Here is a 22,175-nt window from a genome sequence, read left to right as displayed (position 1 = left end):
ACTGGTAGTACCTCTTTCATCTAGGAAACATGCCCCGGGGGAGTCGGATAGAAGAAGATCAATCTTTCTAAATAAATTTTTAGCAAATATTCCAACATGTGGCCAAGGGTTGTCATGATAAAATAATCGGTGTAGCCGATGATGGAACTCTTTACTATTACCCACCAAACATTTTACTTACCGAGTAAGCATGAAAGTAAAGTAAGAGCTAAGGAAAGACTACTTACTTTTGGGGTTAATAACAACTTATTTCTGTTCGAAAAGTTTCAAGAAATAACTAGTTATAAATAAACCTAGAAATAAGTTATGTAATAACTAATTATTTCGGGATAAAATAAAAAACTGTTCCTCCGCTGAGATTTGAACCTAGGTGTTCAGTTATTTTCCGTGTTTCTCACTTCAGCAGTTTACCCAATGCTGCATTAACAAGATTTTATTGTGCATTTGCAAACGATTTTTTACATAAAATATAAGGCCTGTCATAGAATTCCATTGTGATCGAAAGTACAATAATTTTTCGTAATTTTCGAATGCAGTGAAAACGGTTCAACTTTTCTCTCTAATTCGCTCTTCACCAGTAATTACTTATTTAGCTAAATAAAAAAAATGTGTTTGATAATGATAACTCATTACCAAGTAATGCATGAATTAACTACTGGTCATTACCAGTTAGTTAGCTAGTAGTTAGTTTAAAAGGAGGATGTATATACATCAAATCTGAAGAAGTACACCTAGGCCACAGTATCGAGCCTGTTGTGCGCTCCTTAGCCAGTGCCTCAGATGAGAATCCAACCCCACCACCTCCGGTCTACCAGACTAGAACACTAACCACTAACCTAACGGAGGCCACTGGTCATACCCACGGTCATTACCAAAGTTTAAGAGTTTTTTACTGGGTAACTACTAAGATAAAGAAAAACTTTTTAATGTTACAAACCAAATAAAAAACTTAAAATACCCCTTCCTCATCGAACTACTTACAGATGAATGGAAAAAAGTAAAATAAAAAAAACTTGTGGCACACAAAAATAAATGTAGTGCAATGAATAACGCAACGCCAACACTTGTGATCTACTAAATATCAAGTTGCATCACTCTGTATTGTCAGATGCAGCTATAGAGAGTGAGTGTAAGTGAGGTGTGTGTGTATGAGTGTGTATTTGCAATACACTTGCCATAGATTTGTCAGAAGAAAAAAATATATATTAAAGGCATTCCATTTTAGTCAGTTTTATAAAAACCCCAAAAAAAAGAAAAGGTTGACGCCCTCGCAAGCCTAAGGCGGCTGCTCTTTTAAAGCCGTAAAAACGAAAACATATTGGTGTGTTAGTTAGTTTTTCTAGTGATGGTGGCAAAGATGATGTTGACGAGAGACTTAAAGTTGACTCTGTAATATTTCCTATACTATTTCTAAAAAAAATCGGTGCACTGTTAAGTCTGTTTTTTTTTTCTTTATTTCATAAGCAAATCGTAAAATCTAATAATTTTTTCTTAGCTAACATAAAATATTTCCACCACAAACACTCCTTAGTTTTCTTTTTTTTTATCAATTTTTCAACTGGACTTTTTCCTTAAAAAACAACTAAACTATCTTCTTTTTAAGCTTACTACTATGTATGAGCATTTCAGATTTGTTTTTTTATGTTTAAGAGGATTCCACAGATTTATTTTATTCTCTGTTAAATAAATTACCAGTTTAAAAGGTTCAACAACAAAGTGTTGATTATTTACCTGACAATTACTGCCAATGAAAAATTGTTTGTAATATTTTGTATATACAATATGAATAAACTAAAAAATATAACTTCCTTTACCAAAAAAAAAATATATATAGGAGTTGAAAAAATTACCAAAACACATTACTTTCTTTCATCATAGTGAACCCGAAGGCAAATTGCCATAAATCTCTTATAAGCTATAGCTTTAAGTGTATATTTATCTAAATGCAAAACATTTTATTTTATTATATTAAAAACAAATTATTTAAAATACATATTTATCACATTTTAATCCTTATTTTTTTCAACTTTTTAGGTGGTCCTCTCGGCCTGTTCATCATATTTCCAGAGCCTATTTCTGGACCACCCCGAAAAACATCCAATTGTGATACTAAAGGACGTCCGTTTTGCCGAACTGCAAACATTAGTAGAATTCATGTATAAAGGCGAAAGTAAACGTGCAATATTGTCAGTTATCGGCATTGCTGAAAACGGCCGCGAGTCTTTAAAGGTAAGTAAAGGAGAAAATATTTCAAAATTTTGTATAAAAACAGAAATTTGTTCGAAAATGCTCCTAAAAAGGGAAATTTTTTGTGAATATTTTCTATTTTAAGAAATAAAATTGAAATTTTATGAAATTTTCTATAGAATTTAAAAATCAGTTTTTATATAGAGAGTTATAGAAAGTTTTCGTACGAATTCTCTTTTTATCGATTTTTATACCCTACACCACTATAGTGGAAAAGTATAAAAGTTCGCACAGCTAAGTTTTATACAAGCCTTGATGACCTTGCCGAATTTCGAATGATCGGACCCCCATACAAAGCCCCCTTCAGAAAGTGACTTGAATATCCGCAATTCATTATTTAACACGTTATTGCAATGAAATTTAGCACAGACAAATATTATATAAATACAAATCTTTCCCGCCCATTTTATCGGCATCGGTCCACATTTGCTCCTATCCCCCATATAAAGCCTCTTTTAAAAAAAATTAGTTTTTCGTCAATAAATTGGAATGAAGGTAATATTCAAGATAAATGCTTTATTATGAAAAATAATATATCATATATATGGTCGGACACGCCCGACTATACTTTCTTACTTGTTTTAAAAATAAATTCTCTTTTTATATAATACTTTCGAACAAATTAAACTCTCTTTTTATAGAATATTTTCGAAAATTCCTTTTTATAGAAATTGTTCGAAGAAGTTTACTTTTCAGAGATAATTTTTAACTCTCTTATTTTAGAAAAAATTCGAACAACATCTCAGTTTATATAAAATTTTCGAAAAATAATTATTTTCATATAATTTTTTAAGCAAATTCTCCGTCTTTACTATTTTTTGGACCAAATTCTCTTTTTAGAGAAAATTTTCAAACCGATTCTGTTGTTATAGAAAATTTTTTAACAAATTTCTCTTTTTTTACTTATTCTCCAGGTTAAGGGTTTAGCAGAAATGACAATCAGAATACAACTCTAAGAGAACCAGAACGTGAACCCGAACGTCTACGACCTCATTCACAGCCCTGTAAACGTAGTAACTCTTGTGACAGTCCAGTCGATGCTACGCTCTCCGGACCCTCAACATCGGGCGCAACATCATCAGCCGCCGCCGCAGCAGCAGCAGCCTCATCAACGCAGCATGCAGCTGCGTTGGCAGCCTCAGCACTAACATCAGCATCAAATGCCGCCTCTTCAACATCTGCCACAACAAATGCTACAACATGCACAATTGCCCCCTCAGCCACCTCTTTAGTAGCGGCTGCATTCAGCAGCAGTAGCAGTCTCAGCAGTCATCTAGCCAGCTCAGTGAGTGCGAAGCGAGAACATGCAAGTGAACGCTGCAGTCCCTCACCACCAAAGCGATTATTGCATGGTAAACATGAACAAGACACCACACTACTACCCTTAGATCTCTATCAAAGACGTTTAGAACAACATCAGCAACAGGAAGACACCAAGGAAAATGCAATTGTAAATAATAATAATACAAATGAGAAACAAAGAAGTACAACACCCCACACAGCAAGCGGGACCATACAAAAGCATAGTAACACTAGTGAAGGTGGTGGTGGTGGAGGCAGCGGAAGCAGCGCCAGTGGAGAAGGTAACAAGAAACGCGATGATTTAGAAAGAGATTCAGCGAGAAGTTTTAATTCACCCGATCGATTAGCAAGACACGATGTAAATAGACCCATTGATGAGACAATGGGTGGTGAAGGTATGTCGGGTGGTGTGGAGAAAATCGAAGATGTTGAAGATGTCGAATATGGAGACGAAGAAATGGAATTGGATGATGATGGCGATAACAATTCGGAAGATGTTTGTTTAAATATGAAAATACGTAGCAGTAGTTTAGCGGCCGCTTTAGTTAGTCCCCAATTGACAGCAGCGCAAAGGGGTTTAGATAGTTCTGGTCATGGTGGCAGTGGTGTCGGTGGCACTGAAGGTGGTGTAGATTCTGCACGTTCTACCCCCTTGACCACAACGATACCGTTGGCTTTCGATACCCACTCACAACGTCCAGCTTCACGTAGTTCAAGAGAAGGTTCAGGTTTAGATCGTCCCAGCAGTAGGGGTGGTCTAAGCAGTTTGCCCTCTACCTCAGCTAGTGCTATGGCTGGTGGTTTAAGTCCGGCCTCATCAACGGCGGCAGCTTTAGGCCTACATAGTGATACCGTGCCGGGACCTTCGGGTTTAGGACCAGTGCAGTCGGTGCCTTTGGTAAGTGTTATTGTTAAAAAAAATAAAACAACAATTGTTTTCTTCAATTTCTTTCCTTTTTTAGTCTCTCAAAAAGAAATCGATTGCAGTGAAGACGATAACAGCAATAGCCGCCATCATCTGCAGCCTCGTTCGGCTTCGGCCAGCGGTGTTTTAGGCGGCGAACTCGATTATCGTACTCCTCATGAATCGGTAAGTTATGCTAAAACTTTTGTTTATTTTTTTCTTTTCTTTATAACACACTATTTTTGCTAAACAATTTTTTCTGTTTTAAAACTATCTCTACCAAGTTGTTTTCATTATTATTTGAAAATATTCTTGATATTACATTTTTTGATATTTAAAAATCAAAATATTTTTGCTCTTCGTCGTGTTCTTTGTCTATGAATTTGTTTTTAACTTTTTTAATTCAATATATTATTACAATTACAATTATCATACAGTTTTATATTTTTAGTTTTGTGAAAACACTTTTTTATACAATTTGAACAAAAACGAATTTGATTACATTAAACAGTAGCATAATCAGTCATTCATTATCAGTTTTCTAATCCGATAAAAAGTTAAATGAAATTTCCAAATATTTCCCAAAGTGCACCAAAAATTAGTATTGGATGAATTACCTATATAACCCTAGTTTTTTGTTTTAAGGCATTTGGTTTTAAAGAGCGCTAATGATGATATAGTCTAGACTATAGACTAGTCTAGTTTACAATATATGTAGTGTATTGTTTCGTGTATAGTCCTGTTTAAAGTCTAGTCTATAGTCAAATCTATAGTCAATTCTATAGTATAGTCTATTCTATAGTCTAGTCTATAGTATAGTCCATCGTCTAGTTTATTCTATAGTCTGGTCTATAGTCTATTCTATAGTTTAGTCTATAGTCTAGTCCAACGGTTCCCAAAAGGGGGTCCGCGGACCCCTAGTGGTCCGTAGCAAAAACCTAGGGGGTCCGCGAAGACGAACGAAAAAAAATCATGAATAAGAAATATTCTCTATATGTTAGAAATGAAGATATCAAAATATGTATTGGGGCCCGTGAAATTAAATAAATTCCTCAAGGGGTCCTCGAAGTAAAAAACGGTGGGAACCGCTGGTCTAGTCTATAGTCTAGTCTATAGTCTAGTCTATAGTCTAGTCTATAGTATAGTCTATAGTATAGTCTATAGTATAGTCTATAGTCTAGTCTATAGTCTAGTCTATAGTCTAGTCTATAGTCTAGTCTATAGTCTAGTCTATAGTCTAGTCTATAGTCTAGTCTATAGTCTAGTATATAGTCTAGTCTATAGTCTAGTCTATAGTCTAGTCTAGTCTATAGTCTAGTCTATAGTCTAGTCTAGTCTATAGTCTAGTCTATAGTCTAGTCTAGTCTAGTCTATAGTCTAGTCTAGTCTATAGTCTAGTCTAGTCTATAGTCTAGTCTAGTCTAGTCTATAGTCTATAGTCTAGTCTATAGTCTAGTCTATAGTCTAGTCTATAGTCTAGTCTATAGTCTAGTCTATAGTCTAGTCTATAGTCTAGTCTATAGTCTAGTCTATAGTCTAGTCTATAGTCTAGTCTATAGTCTAGTCTATAGTCTAGTCTATAGTCTAGTCTATAGTCTAGTCTATAGTCTAGTCTAGTCTATAGCTAGTCTATAGTCTAGTCTATAGTCTAGTCTATAGTCTAGTCTATAGTCTAGTCTATAGTCTAGTCTATAGTCTAGTCTATAGTCTAGTCTATAGTCTAGTCTATAGTCTAGTCTATAGTCTAGTCTATAGTCTAGTCTATAGTCTAGTCTATAGTCTAGTCTATAGTCTAGTCTATAGTCTAGTCTATAGTCTAGTCTATGTCTAGTCTATAGTCTAGTCTATAGTCTAGTCTATAGTCTAGTCATAGTCTAGTCTATAGTCTAGTCTATAGTCTAGTCTATAGTCTAGTCTATAGTCTAGTCTATAGTCTAGTCTATAGTCTAGTCTATAGTCTAGTCTATAGTCTAGTCTATAGTAGTCTATAGTCTAGTCTATAGTCTAGTCTATAGTCTAGTCTATAGTCTAGTCTATAGTCTAGTCTATAGTCTAGTCTATAGTCTAGTCTATAGTCTAGTCTATAGTCTAGTCTATAGTCTAGTCTATAGTCTAGTCTATAGTCTAGTCTATAGTCTAGTCTATAGTCTAGTCTATAGTCTAGTCTATAGTCTAGTCTATAGTCTAGTCTATAGTCTAGTCTATAGTCTAGTCTATAGTCTAGTCTATAGTCTAGTCTATAGTCTAGTCTATAGTCTAGTCTATAGTCTAGTCTATAGTCTAGTCTATACTCTAGTCTATAGTCTAGTCTATAGTCTAGTCTATAGTCTAGTCTATAGTCAAGTCTATAGTCTAGTCTATAGTCTAGTCTATAGTCTAGTCTATAGTCTAGTCTATAGTCTAGTCTATAGTCTAGTCTATAGTCTAGTCTATAGTCTAGTCTATAGTCTAGTCTATAGTCTAGTCTATAGTCTAGTCTATAGTCTAGTCTATAGTCTAGTCTATAGTCTAGTCTATAGTCTCTAAGTCTATAGTCTAGTCTATAGTCTAGTCTATAGTCTAGTCTATAGTCTAGTCTATAGTCTAGTCTATAGTCTAGTCTATAGTCTAGTCTATAGTCTAGTCTATAGTCTAGTCTATAGTCTAGTCTATAGTCTAGTCTATAGTCTAGTCTATAGTCTAGTCTATAGTCTAGTCTATAGTCTAGTCTATAGTCTAGTCTATAGTCTAGTCTATAGTCTAGTCTATAGTCTAGTCTATAGTCTAGTCTATAGTCTAGTCTATAGTCTAGTCTATAGTCTAGTCTATAGTCTAGTCTATAGTCTAGTCTATAGTCTAGTCTATAGTCTAGTCTATAGTCTAGTCTATAGTCTAGTCTATAGTCTAGTCTATAGTCTAGTCTAGTCTAGTCTATAGTCTAGTCTATAGTCTAGTCAATAGTCTAGTCTATAGTCTAGTCTATAGTCTAGTCTATAGTCTAGTCTATAGTCTAATCTATAGTCTAGTCAATAGTCTAGTCTATAGTCTAGTCTATATAGTCTAGTCTATATAGTCTAGTCTATAGTCTAGTCTATATAGTCTAGTCTATAGTCTAGTCTATAGTCTAGTCTATAGTCTAGTCTATAGTCTAGTCTATAGTCTAGTCTATAGTCTAGTCTATAGTCTAGTTATAGTCTTGTCTATAGTGTATATAGTCTAGTCTATAGTCTATAGTCTAGTCATAGTAAAGTTTACAGTTTAGTCTGTAGCTAAGTTTTTAGTCTAGTTTAATGTCTAGCATACAGTCTAGACTATAGTTTAGTCCGTAGTTTAATTTATAGCATAGTCAATGATCCAGTCTTTAGTCTAGTCACTAGAGTAGGTTATAGTCTAGTATAATAATACATATTAAAGTCTATAGGCTAGCCTCTATAAACAAGCTCTAATATTAACGCTCTTTTAAAACCAATGACTGTCTTCCCTTCCAGCCCTTTATCCTTTGCAATTTGCATTAGCCCCCTCCTTTATCCTCTATTAAACCCTAAATTTGATTTGGAAATAAATTCTCATTTATTTAGTTGATCCAAGAAAAGCAAAACATTCAAAATTTTCTTTGCACAATATAGTTGTCATACCTACAAGCATAAAACAAATAAATAAATAAAAAAAAACAACAAAATAAATTTATTTATTTCACTATTTTTGTTTCTTTTATTTAAGTTTTATCTAGTAAATGTCGCATGTTTCCGTGTCCTCAATTTTAGTTGCATATTTTTTCGAACATGTTTTTTTTTAGTTTTCTTTTTATTTTAGATTTCCTGCTTTGATATATAAGTTTTTTTTTTAGTTTGGTGATTTTTATCCTTCTTTTTTTCACTTTTATTTAAAACTTATAAAACATTTAAATATTCGTTGTAACTATTTGTCTGTCTCTTTTTCACTTAAATAGATATAAAAAAACTCAGCTTTAACTACTATTTTTACGAAATTTTTTGTTTTTCTATTGTTTTTTTATTTTTTGACTGTATAAACATACAAAATATATTTGTTTTTTATTCAAACAACTATAGACATACATACATACGTACATACATATGTATGTATGCATATGTATTTATATTTTCGAAATTTTTTGCATGTGTCCAATTGAAACTAATTTCTTCTATTTTTTTTTAGTTTTTTTTTTTTTTGTAATTCAAATAAAATCGTGTATTTTGTATTAGTTTATTTTTCTTTTTTGTTGTATCTTTTCAACCATGTTGTTTATACAACCATGAATGTATAGAAATTTGTTAATTTTTATTTTATTTGTCTAAAAAAAATAACTATAAAAAATATATAATATTGATTTGATCCTGGATATAAAATAAAAATAAATATAAGCAAAGTTCAGAGTAAACGAATAATGAAATAAAACAAAATGAAAATAAAATAAATATTTTTTTAATTTAAATTTGTTTAGGAATTAAAAATTAGTGACATTTTATAGTGATTTTACATCTCGTTGCCAGCTTAAGAGATTTTTCAATTTATATTTGTTTATATTTCTAAATAAATATAACAATTTTTTATAATTGAAATGAGAAATCACCAGATTTATATATAGTCGTCAGTCGCTGTCTATGTATTTTTAAATCTGTATTTACGTCCTTAAAATAAGTTCCCCTTAACTTCTCTGTCTCTCTTCCTGCTTCATACATATTTATATAACATTACCAGTTTGTATGCAAACATGTTTGCCATCTTCATCATCAAGTAGTCAAGTATGAGTATGAAGTGCATATTTATTTACAATTCCTAAATGTATGCTATGAATTAAAAAACAACCAATTTGAATAGTTAAATGCATACTGTTGCCAAGTATAGTTGCAAGTGTGAGTGGTTGAGTGTTAAGTTTTCAATTCTTTTCTTGTTATTCGTACAAAATTTTATAAAAGTAATATTTTCTTACAAATATACAAAAGTGAAAGGGGAAGTAATTAAAAATGAAAGGAATTGAAAGTATTATAATTAATGCTTTAAACAGGGCAAATTAGGAAATTAAACTTTAACTTTAGTTAAAAATGTAATTTATCTCTTAAAATTAAATAGAATGGATTTATCAATAAATCCTGATTTTTGTTTATAAAATTCTAATTTTTTCAAACTTTTTATACAACATTTTTAGACATTTTCTCTTTTATAGAAAATTTTCAGTAAAATGTTTCATTTTTATAGAAAATTTCTCTTTTCATAGAAAATTTTACAGAAAATTTCTCTTTTCATAGAAAATGTTCAGAAATATTCTATTTTTATAGAAAATTTCAGAAAATTTATCTTTTTATAGAAAGTTTTCGGAAAATTTCTCCGTTTATGGAAAATTTTCGTAAAATTTATCTTTTTATAAAAAATTTTCTCTTGTTAATGAACATTTTCAGAAATTTTGTGTTTTTATGAAAAATTTCTCTTTTTTCTTTTAAATTTTCGGAAATTTTTCCTTGTTAATGAACATTTTCAGAAATTTTCTGTTTTTAAGAAAATTTTCTCTTTTTATAGAAAATTTTCGGAAAATTTCTCTTTTTATAGAAAATTTTCGGAAAATGTCTCTTTTTATAGAAAATTTTCGGAAAATGTCTCTTTTTATAGAAAATTTTCGGAAAATGTCTCTTTTTATAGAAAATTTTCGGAAAATGTCTCTTTTTATAGAAAATTTTCGGAAAATGTCTCTTTTTATAGAAAATTTTCGGAAAATTTCTCTTTTTATAGAAAATTTTCGGAAAATTTCTCTTTTTATAGAAAATTTTCGGAAAATTTCTCTTTTTATAGAAAATTTTCGGAAAATTTCTCTTTTTATAGAAAATTTTCGGAAAATTTCTCTTTTTATAGAAAATTTTCGGAAAAATTCTCTTTTTATAGAAAATTTTCGGAAAATTTCTCTCTTTATAGAAAATTTCTCTTTTTATGGAAAATTTTTGGAAATTTCTCTTTTTATAGAAAATTTAGGGAAAATGTCTCGTTTTTATAGAAAATTTAGGGAAAATGTCTCGTTTTTATAGAAAATTTAGGAAAAATTTCTCGTTTTTATAGAACGGAAAATTTCTTTTTTTTTATAGAAATATTTCGGAAATTTTCTTTTTTTTATAGAAATATTTCGGAAATTTTCTCTTTTTTATAGAAAATTTTCAGAAAATTTCTCTTTTTTATAGAAATTTTTCGGAAAATTTCTCTTTTTTTGTAGAAAATGTTTGGAAAATGTCTCTTTTTTATAGAAAATGTTCGGAAAATGTCATTTTATATAGAAAATGTTTAAAAATTTTATTTAATTTTCTTTTCGCAGAAAATGCAGATTTCATTTTTAATAAATTTTATTTTTATATGAATCAATTTTTCTACAAAAATTTTCTTAAATATTTTGACATAAGGCTTGCTATTGAAGAAATATTAAATATCTTCAAAGTCCAGCACTTAACTATATAATTAAATGTGACAACTGTACTTTTGCGAATTATATAAAAATTTCGTATATGTGTATATAAAAATCATTTAAAAACACTATTACCAAAATTATATTGCGTTTTAAGTAGAAGCAAAAAAACCCCCGACACGGGCAGATACAGAAAGAAAAACAAACGAAGACGACCAACAAATATACTCCCCTAACAACCTAAAGGTATGCTATAATTTTTGAGGCTTTATTTTTCGAACAACTAAAGCAAATTTTTTTACTAAAAAAAGAAAATGTTATTTGTATATTTTATGTAAAGACTGAACACGAAAAAAATTACAGTTAAATTTCGCGTTTTTAATAAATGTCCCTTAAAAGTATGCAACACTTTTCCTTTTTCGTCTACACCCTTTACATATGCAATACAATTTTTACCAAAATAAGAACAAAAATAACAATTTTTATATATAAATATCTTTTATTTCACTTTTTCCCAACCATCCAACGACGTTGATGTTGATAAAAAGAAAAGAAGAAACATTTGATATTCCAAATGAAAAAAAATAGAAAGAAACAAAATAGCAAAACAAAACCTGTCATGAATATGCAGACTTTAAAATAAAATAGATTGAAATAAAAATGTGTTTGTGTGTGGGGGAGAATCGCAACAGAAACAGTGTATATTCATGATGATGACGATGATCTCCATACATGTGTGACTGTAATGATGATGACTATGATGACGTTCAACGACGTAACGCTTGACGAATTTTTGCATGTTTATTTGATTCCTTTTTTTTAAGTTGGCCAAAAAACAAATAAGACTAAATTTTTTTTATATTAAAAAAACTGAAGAAAATAAATGTGATATATGTACATATAACAGGGTTTTAGCTGTAAGTTTACTTTTTTTTTGGATAGGAAAAAGAGTCAACAATTTTTTATATAAAATATATAGAAAAATATATATTGTGGGATAATCTAGGGATGCGTATGAGTGAGAATAATTTTAAAAGGACAAACAAAAGTAACAATTTTGTATATGTTTTAAAATTTCTTATTTTATTTTGTAAAAATAGGAAAGAAAATGAAAAAAACTTAGTAATGGAAACAGTGGAATTGTCTGGATTGTCTTTTATAGAAAATTTTCAAAAATTTCTCTCTTTAAAGAAAATTTTCGAAAAATTCTCCATACATAAAAAGTTTTCGGAAATGTCTCTTTTTATAGACAATTTTCGGAAAATTTCTTATTTTATAGAAAATTTTTCTTTTCTTATAGAAAATTTTCGGAAAATTTTTCTTTTCTTATAAAAAATTTTATTAAAATTTATATTTTCTTATAGAAAATTTTCGGAAAATTTCTCTTTTTTATAGGAAATATTTGGAAAATATCTCGTTTTTATAGAAAATTTTTCTTTTATAGAAAATTTTCGGAAAATGTCCATTTATAGAAAATTTTCTTTTATAGAGAATTTTATTTTATAAAATATTTCTTTTTTATAGAAAATTTTCGGAAAATTTCTCTTTTCTATAGAAAATTTTCGGAAAATTTCTCTTTTCTATAGAAAATTTTCGGAAAATTTCTCTTTTCTATAGAAAATTTTCGGAAAATTTCTCTTTTCTATAGAAAATTTTCGGAAAATTTCTCTTTTCTATAGAAAATTTTTGGAAAATTTCTCTTTTTTATAGAAAATTTTTGGAAAATTTCTCTTTTTTATAGAAAATTTTTGGAAAATTTCTCTTTTTTATAGAAAATTTTCGGAAAATTTCTCTTTTTTATAGAAAATTTTCGGAAAATTTCTCTTTTCTATAGAAAATTTTCGGAAAATTTCTCTTTTCTATAGAAAATTTTCGGAAAATTTCTCTTTTCTATAGACAATTTTCGGAAAATTTCTCTTTTCTATAGAAAATTTTCGGAAAATTTCTCTTTTTATAGAAAATTATAGGAAAATTTTATTTTTTATGGAAAGTAGTAGGAAAATTTTATTTTTTATGGAAAATTTTTTCTTTTTTATAGAGAATTTTCAGAAAATTCTTAATTTTTATAGGGAATTTTGGGAAAATATCTCTTTTTTACAAAATTTTAGGAAAATTTTTCTCTTTTATACAAAAGTTTCAGAAAATTTCTTTTTCTTTCTTTTTTATAGAAAATTTTCGGAAAATTTCCATTTATAGAAAATTTTCTTTTATAGAGAATTTTATTTTATATAAAATTTTAAGAAATTTTCTCTTTTTATAGAACATTTTCGAAAATTTTCTCTTTTTATAGAACATTTTTGGAATTTTCTCTTTTTATAGATCATTTTCAGAAAATTCCTTTTTTTATAGAACATTTTTGAAAAATTTCTCTCTGTGTAGAACATTTTCGGAAAATTTCTCTTTTTATAAAAAAAAATTTGCAAAATTACGTAAATTTTCTATTCTATAAATGGAGCTTTTTTATTAATTTATTATGTTTTTGAGATCTCATACGATTCAGTATATCATTTGCCGCACCTCGTTCCACTGTTTGAGTGGGGTTATATGGTATAAAAATTGTTAATTTATATATAATTCTTTTTTGTTTTATTTCAAAGTAAACATACAAAGGACCCTTTTTTATACACATATAAAAAATGCCTAACGAAATACTAGCAAGCACCCACAACAACAGCAACAATAAAAAAATACAAACAAAAAATATATTAAAAATAATTTCTATTAGTATTTCATATTTTTATTATTACTTTTTTGCATAAAATTTTCTACTGCAATATTTGCATATTGTGACATACGCGTTGTGTTAAAAAAATAAAAAAACACCTTAAACCAAAACCCAACTATATACAATCAAAATACACATCATAACCCTTAACATACTCCACATAAGAGGGAGTATGTTGCAAGCTGTAGAGTATTTGTTGGGAGACTTACGTACGAACACTAAAGGTTAAAGAAACAGCTGGGAAAAGTTTTTGCAAAGTAATATTGGAGCTTGGGTAGATTTAAAAATATATTTGCTATTATTCTCCTCCTGATTGTTTTCAAATATCAAAAAAATATACGTATTTCCGTAAATATTTACGTAGTAGGTACGAGTATTTTTTAATATATTTTTCTCATTTATAGTTTTGTATATTTTCATTTTTTAATTTTGCATATAAATATTTTTTTGTTTGTCGCATTTTATTTTTTAATATTAAAAAAGGACATTACTGCCACTCAAAAAATACAACAGACGTCCTTACAAAGTAATGTAAAATATTATGAGAAATTACAGCTTTGATTTGGTGGCAGTAAGGGCAGCTGCGGGTTATGCAGTCACAGATGGAAAAAGATTTAAATCGTAATTCCTGACCATTATTTAGGAGAATTTTGGAATGTTAAAGTTCAAAATAGCTTAATTTACTTCGCTCGTATTATAAAGCAGTTTCATGTCTCGTCAACAGTCTACTCTAGTCCATAGTCTAGTCTATAGTCTAGTCTATAGTCTAGTCTATATCTAGTCTATAGTCTAGTCTATAGTCTAGTCTATAGTCTAGTCTATAGTCAGTCTATAGTCTAGTCTATAGTTAGTCTATAGTCTAGTCTATAGTCTAGTCTATAGTCTAGTTATAGTCTAGTCTATAGTCTAGTCCTATAGTCTAGTCTATAGTCTAGTCTATAGTCTAGTCTATAGTCTAGTCTATAGTCTAGTCTATAGTCTAGTCTATAGTCTAGTCCTATAGTCTAGTCTATAGTCTAGTCTATAGTCTAGTCTATATCTAGTCGATAGTCTAGTCTTAGTCTAGTCAGTCTAGTCTATGGTCTAGTCTATAGTCTAGTCTATAGTCTAGTCTATAGTCTAGTCTATAGTCTAGTCTATAGTCTAGTCTATAGTCTAGTCTATAGTCTAGTCTATAGTCTAGTCTATAGTCTAGTCTATAGTGTAGTCTATAGTCTAGTCTATAGTCTAGTCTATAGTGTAGTCTATAGTCTAGTCTATAGTCTAGTCTATAGTCTAGTCTATAGTCTAGTCTATAGTCTAGTCTATAGTCTAGTCTATAGTCTAGTCTATAGTCTAGTCTATAGTCTAGTCTATAGTCTAGTCTATAGTCTAGTCTATAGTCTAGTCTAGTCTATAGTCTAGTCTAGTCTATAGTCTAGTCTAGTCTATAGTCTAGTCTAGTCTATAGTCTAGTCTAGTCTATGTCTAGTATAGTCTAGTCTATAGTCTAGTCTATAGTCTAGTCTATAGTCTAGTCTATAGTCTAGTCTATAGTCTAGTCTATAGTCTAGTCTATAGTCTAGTCTATAGTCTAGTCTATAGTCTAGTCTATAGTCTAGTCTATAGTCTAGTCTATAGTCTAGTCTATAGTCTAGTCTATAGTCTAGTCTATAGTCTAGTCTATAGTCTAGTCTATAGTCTAGTCTATAGTCTAGTCTATAGTCTAGTCTATAGTCTAGTCTATAGTCTAGTCTATAGTCTAGTCTATAGTCTAGTCTATAGTCTAGTCTATAGTCTAGTCTATAGTCTAGTCTATAGTCTAGTCTATAGTCTAGTCTATAGTCTAGTCTATAGTCTAGTCTATAGTCTAGTCTATAGTCTAGTCTATAGTCTAGTCTATAGTCTAGTCTATAGTCTAGTCTATAGTCTAGTCTATAGTCTAGTCTATAGTCTAGTCTATAGTCTAGTCTATAGTCTAGTCTATAGTCTAGTCTATAGTCTAGTCTATAGTCTAGTCTATAGTCTAGTCTATAGTCTAGTCTATAGTCTAGTCTATAGTCTAGTCTATAGTCTAGTCTATAGTCTAGTCTATAGTCTAGTCTATAGTCTAGTCTATAGTCTAGTCTATAGTCTAGCTATAGTCTAGTCTATAGTCTAGTCTATAGTCTAGTCTATAGTCTAGTCTAGTCTAGTCTATAGTCTAGTCTATAGTCAGTCTATAGTCTAGTCTATAGTCTAGTCTATTAGTCTAGTCTATAGTCTAGTCTATAGTCTAGTCTATAGTCTAGTCTATAGTCTAGTCTATAGTCTAGTCTATAGTCTAGTCTATAGTCTAGTCTATAGTCTAGTCTATAGTCTAGTCTATAGTCTAGTCTATAGTCATAGTCTATAGTCTAGTCTATAGTCTAGTCTATAGTCTAGTCTATAGTCTAGTCTATAGTCTAGTCTATAGTCTAGTCTATAGTCTAGTCTATAGTCTAGTCTATAGTCTAGTCTATAGTCTAGTCTATAGTCTAGTCTATAGTCTAGTCTATAGTCTAGTCTATAGTCTAGTCTATAGTCTAGTCTATAGTCTAGTCTATAGTCTAGTCTATAGTCTAGTCTATAGTCTAGTCTATAGTCTAGTCTATAGTAGTCTAGTCTATAGTCTAGTCTATAGTCTAGTCTATAGTCTAGTATATAGTCTAGTCTATAGTCTAGTCTATAGTCTAGTCTATAGATTCGTCTATAGTCTAATCTACAGTCTAGTCTACAGTCTAGTCTATATTCTAGTCTATAGTCTAGTCTATAGTCTAGTTTATAGTTTAGTCTATGGTCTAGTCTATAGTCTAGTCTACAGTCTTGCCTATAATCTAGTTTGAAACAACACACGAAAGAACTAATCCCCTGCAAGCTCTTTTGTAAAGGAAGGTATATAGTCTAGCAGACAACGAACAATAACAATTTCCTAAACAATTAATATATCCCTCAAAATAAAACCCTTGAAAATTTAAAAATGATTTACATAAGTTCACAGCATAATTTTTTAAACAAATATAAAATTTTACTTTATTCTCTTCTAACAATAATGATAATAAGTTTCCTATTTATATTTGCACATTTTGTGTACAAGTAATGAACTGCTAAATGTTTATTACAAACAAAAAATCCAAAATAGTATATTAAAAATTATGCTCCTTCCATTATAAAAACTCCTCTTAACTCCAACTTCGAAATAAAAACTGCTTACCTACTATACATGCGAATATTGAAACATATAGCTTATTTATAATTTATATCACTCTTACTCTATTAAATTCTGTTACAAAATATCAAACGATGCGTTTGAATGCATTCAGACCAATTTTTAATGCATGTGAAAAAAAGAAGAAATAAACCAACACTTTTCTAACGTATTTTTTAGCCGAAAAAAAAAAGAAACCAAATAAAAAGCTTATTTGTGAATTGAAAATATATGTATGTAGTATATGTGTAGGCAAAAAAAAATCTATAAAATGTTGTGTGTGCATTTAGGCGCATTCACTTGCTTTGACGTTTATTTTAATTAGTTCTTAAAAAATAACAGAAAAAATGAGAAAAAAAATAAATATAAATAAAGAATTCCAATGAGACTAACGGTGCGTTACAATTTGAGGCAGCTAAACCTACAGCCATATAACAAAAAGCCCAGACATTTAGAGTCCGTGCAGAGTCATTTGTGTATGTCTGTCTATCTTTTTGGCTGTATGTCATGTAGACACAGACAGCAAAAAAAGCGATAACAACAAGAACTGTAAATACTTACAACGCATAGTATAGTAAAAGTATATGCAACTCGAAAAAAACAAAACAAGAAAACATTAAAAATAAAAACTCCAACATAAAACGCCTAAAATGCTACTTCAGTTTATATGTTGAGGCAATAGCAAAAAAAAAAAAAACGAAAAACTTGAAAAAATATTTTGTGCGAAAAAAAAAAATTTGCTCATCTTTTTACATTGACATTGAAAAAAGAAGTGAAAAAAACCTTACCCAAACCCACCACCCTATATATAAATAGTCCTGATGCACTCACACTTTTAAATATTTAAACAAATACATGCATACACTCATACGAACAATATTAATATTTAAAAATCTCTTGTTGCAGAGTCGCTTTTTCTCTGCGTTTAGCTTGATTGCAACGAATTGTTGTCATACCTCGGTATAGTATATTTGGTGCATTTATAATAAAAAAACAAAAAAGGCCTGCAGTTTTTCCCAACCAACCCAGTCCAAAACTGCATTCACAATGTGCGTTCTTTTTTCGGATTTTTTTGTTGTTGTTGCAAAACTTGCAACATCTATTGTTGTTGGATACGTTCTGTGTGGGTGAAAGTGCGCCTTATTATTATGCGAGTTTGAGTGTACAAATTCATATTTTTGTTGTTTTTATTGTTGCACTAAAAAATTGTATATAAATACTACGTTGTATAATGCAGCTCAAAGATTTCAAAGTTCTATGTTTATTTGGTGATTGTTGATATCTTTTTTTTCGGTTTTTTTGCATTTTTTAATTATTGTTTTATTCTGTCTGGCTGTTGGGTTTGCAAAATAATATATACAAAAAAATGCAAAGAGAAATTATAAAAAATGTATATAAATCCATATAAATATTTTATTCAAGATATATTTTATAAAATGTTAGATTTTAAAGTTTTTGCAACAAATATTTGGGAATTTAAGGAATTTTTTACTGAAATGGTATTACTTAAATCTCAAATTTAATAATTTTACCTAATAAATATCCATTCGCCCTTTTATACAGCTATAAATTAAATTTTCTATATACATGCATATTTATTCAACTCGCCAAATCATAATGACAATTTAGGCCATGTCTGCGAAAACTAAAACTTCCAGCCGCTCTCCCTCTTAATGGTCATTCCCTCAAATATTATTTCAACTATGACAAACCACAGACATTTTTATATATTTTTAATGACATAAAAAAAGAAATTGGAAAAACGATTGAGAGCATGCAAAGGAAAAAAAAAAGCAGTAAATTTGAAAATTAGTTTGCCGCCAAAATAAACAAAACCTGCAAATACAACTCAATTACAGACAGACGTCCTTAATTATCAAATGTCCATGTTAACAGGACATACACACACACATACATACAAATGAGAGTTGAGAGAAAAAAATTAAAAAATGAAACCAAACAAATACAAACACACATACAATTATATTAAAAAAGTCTATGAAGAAGGAAATGGCTGTAAAACATTTTAGCCTTAAATCTTTTACTATAACAAAAACAACGACAAAAACTAGATAAAATTAAAACAAACTTGTCTCTTTATCAAAGCCTTAATAGGAAAATTACTATAGTTGTAACAAGAAAAGAATGGTATATATTTTGATTACACCCTACATCATTATCGGCTATAGAAAAACTGACTTTCTCGATTAGAGAACAAAATATGGAACGACTATATATAAGACTAGACTGTTGATAATAAGTGGATTGGACGGTAGAAGAGTTTATAGTCTTGACTATAGAAGAGTCTAAAGACTTGACTACAGAAGAGTCTATAGTCTTGACTATAGAAGAGTCTATAGTCTTGACTATAGAAGAGTCTATAGTCTTGACTATAGAAGAGTCTATAGTCTTGACTATAGAAGAGTCTAAAGACTTGACTATAGAAGAGTCTATAGTCTTGACTATAGAAGAGTCTATAGTCTTGACTATAGAAGAGTCTATAGTCTTGACTATAGAAGAGTCTATAGTCTTGAATATAGAAGAGTCTTAGTCTTGACTATAAAAGAGTCTATAGTCTTGAATATAGAAAAGTCTATAGTCTTGAATATAGAAAAGTCTATAGTCTTGACTATAGAAGAGTCTATAGTCTTGACTATAGAAGAGTCTATAGTCTTAACTATAGAAGAGTCTATAGTCTTGACTATAGAAGAGTCTATAGTCTTGACTATAGAAGAGTCTATAGTCTTGACTATAGAAGAGTCTATAGTCTTGACTATAGAATAGTCTATAGTCTTGACTATAGAGTAGTCTATAGTCTTGACTATAGAGTAGTCTATAGTCTTGACTATAGAAGAGTCTATAGTCTTGACTATAAAAGAGTCTATAGTCTTGACTATAGAAGAGTCTATAATCTTGACTATAGAAGAGTCTATAATCTTGACTATAGAAGAGTCTATAGTTTGGACTGTAGAAGAGTCTTGACTATAGAAGAGTCTATGGTCTTGACTATAGAAAAGCCTAGAGTCTGGTCTATAGAAAAGCTTATAGTCTTCACTATGGAAGAGTCTATAGTCTTCACTATTGAATAGTCTATACCATTGACTATAGAAGAATCTATAGTCTTGACTATAAAAGAAACTATAGTCTTGTCTATAGAAGAGGTTATACAAAGTTTTGACTATAGAACTGATTATAGTCTAGAATATAGGTTGGACTACGTAATTCCCTTTTACTTCCGAGTGCCGCTGGAAAAGGGCACGTTACAATTGGGCTTGATATAGAGTATGATATAGTCGTTTATGCCCCAATTTGTATTAATTTTTGAAGTACTTTGACTTTTTGAGATGTGAATTGATGCTCGATGCTAAACATTTCTTTATTTTTACGATGGGCGGTAGGAGAGAATAAATTGCAAGAAAATTAAAAGACGTTAACGGAGGTGACTGACTGACAAAATCAACTTGCTAACGCAGTTGGATAAAATGGCAAAAAACAGAGCAAAGTAAAAAAAACAAAAACAAAATAAAATAAAATAAAAAAGAAGCCCAGACGCAATTGGATCGATATTTGATTATTATTTTATGTTTTTCTATGTTATTTTGTTAAGTTTATGTCTGTGTGTGTGTATGATAAAGTGTTAATGTGTGTGAGTGTGTTTAGATGTGTGTGAAACTGTGGTATCCTTATAAAATTTTGTCATCATCATCATCACCATCATAGACGTCATCATACGACGTAGACGACTCCTTAATTTTAACATTACCATCATTATTACATACAACACATTTTTAACACATTAAGAAATAAAATTTATCTATAAACTCCTAGTACTTACTACAACGGCTGCATAACTAGATATTCCTAGATTTTATACAATTACTTATTCTTGCAACAAAGTCCAAATTGTATTTGATAGAGGGCGGGCGTGTGAACATAGTGTCCTGGAAAAATATCCTTAAATATTCTTCTGTTTCTTTGTCTATTCATTTTTCGGGTGAAAAAAAACAAATGTGTTTTTGTTTTTCTTTGAAAAAAATATCCTAAAGGTTTTTCTTCGTCAAGTTCACTGAACTTCTTATAGATAGATTTGTTCATTGAACTTTTTTTTTCGTTTGGTGTGTATTTTTTTGGTAGGTCCTTCACATCTTATTTTCGTGTGTGTTGTGGTATGACTTTAATACGTTTATTTACTTTTTTATTATTTTCTTTTGTTTTGTTTATTATTTAAAGGCATTTGACTTTATTACACGTTATAGAAATGCAAAGGATAACAAAGGAAGTCAAGCGTTTATATATTTTTGAATAACAACACAAAGTCATCATCACATTACAAAGTTACTGAACTCAAACATGAAATAGAAGGATATTTTATAAGTGCATTTTTATGTTTAGCAAAATTTGAAGAGTGTACAATTTTTTTAGGTAAAATTAAATTTTTGGAGGAAAATAACATAAAGAAGTTACATACATACGTTAAATGAAAAGCTTATATGGTTTAAATTCATTCAAATACGATATTATACTAAAATGTATAATTTTTACAGTGAACTGTAGTTTTGACCATAGAACAAAATATAGTCTCTGCACAGAAGTCTCAACTATAAAAAAAAACCCTTAAGGGCCACTTAAGTCTCGAGTAGAAAACTAACTGAAGACTAAGGTACTGACAATAAAACAGATTATGGTCTCTACTACGGAACAGATTATAGACTCAACCTTTTAATACACAATAGACTACTCTTAACTATAGACTAGACTACAGCCTTAACTATGGAATAGACTCTAGTTTCGCCTGTAAATCAGCATATGGTCTCGTCTATGGCACAAGCCGTAGACTCTTTAATAAAGTCTAGACTCTTGAACCGATTATATTTTCATCTATAGAACAAACTTGAAACTGGACAATACAACAAATTCGATTTTTAACTATAGTAGACCAGACTATAGTCTCGTTTATAAAACGGTGTAAACTATCGATTGTAGATCAGTCTGTAGTCTCGACTAAAAGACAGACTATAGTCTTATCTATAAAACAGACTTTTACTATAGAACTGACTATAGTCTCGACAAGAGAACAAACATTAGTCCAGACTCGACTATGAAACAAACTGTAGACTCTTTAATAAAGTCTAGACTCTTGAACCGATTATATTTTCATCTATAGAACAAACTTGAAACTGGACAATACAACAAATTCGATTTTTTACTATAGTAGACCAGACTATAGTCTCGTTTATAAAACGGTGTAAACTATCCATTGTAGATCAGTCTGTAGTCTCGACTAAAAGACAGACTATAGTCTTATCTATAAAACAGACTTTTACTATAGAACAGACTATAGTCTCGACAAGAGAACAAACATTAGTCCAGACTCGACTATGAAACAAACTGTAGACCCGACTAAAGTTTG

The 22,175-nt window shown here is 29.8% G+C and overlaps 1 pseudogene; it reads left to right on the top strand.

The window, feature by feature from the left end:
* Positions 1-2,034: 2,034 nt before the first annotated feature.
* The window catches only part of LOC119614018, a 37,044-nt pseudogene continuing 16,903 nt past the window's right edge, over positions 2,035-22,175 (top strand).

This window comes from Lucilia sericata, unplaced genomic scaffold, assembly GCF_015586225.1.
Source record: "Lucilia sericata isolate MDLA Ls3-8-SP2 unplaced genomic scaffold, ASM1558622v1 Contig002504F_arrow, whole genome shotgun sequence".
Classification (NCBI taxonomy): domain Eukaryota; kingdom Metazoa; phylum Arthropoda; class Insecta; order Diptera; family Calliphoridae; genus Lucilia; species Lucilia sericata.
Note: the sequence above shows the minus strand (reverse complement) of the source record. Positions and strands in the feature narration are given on the sequence as shown.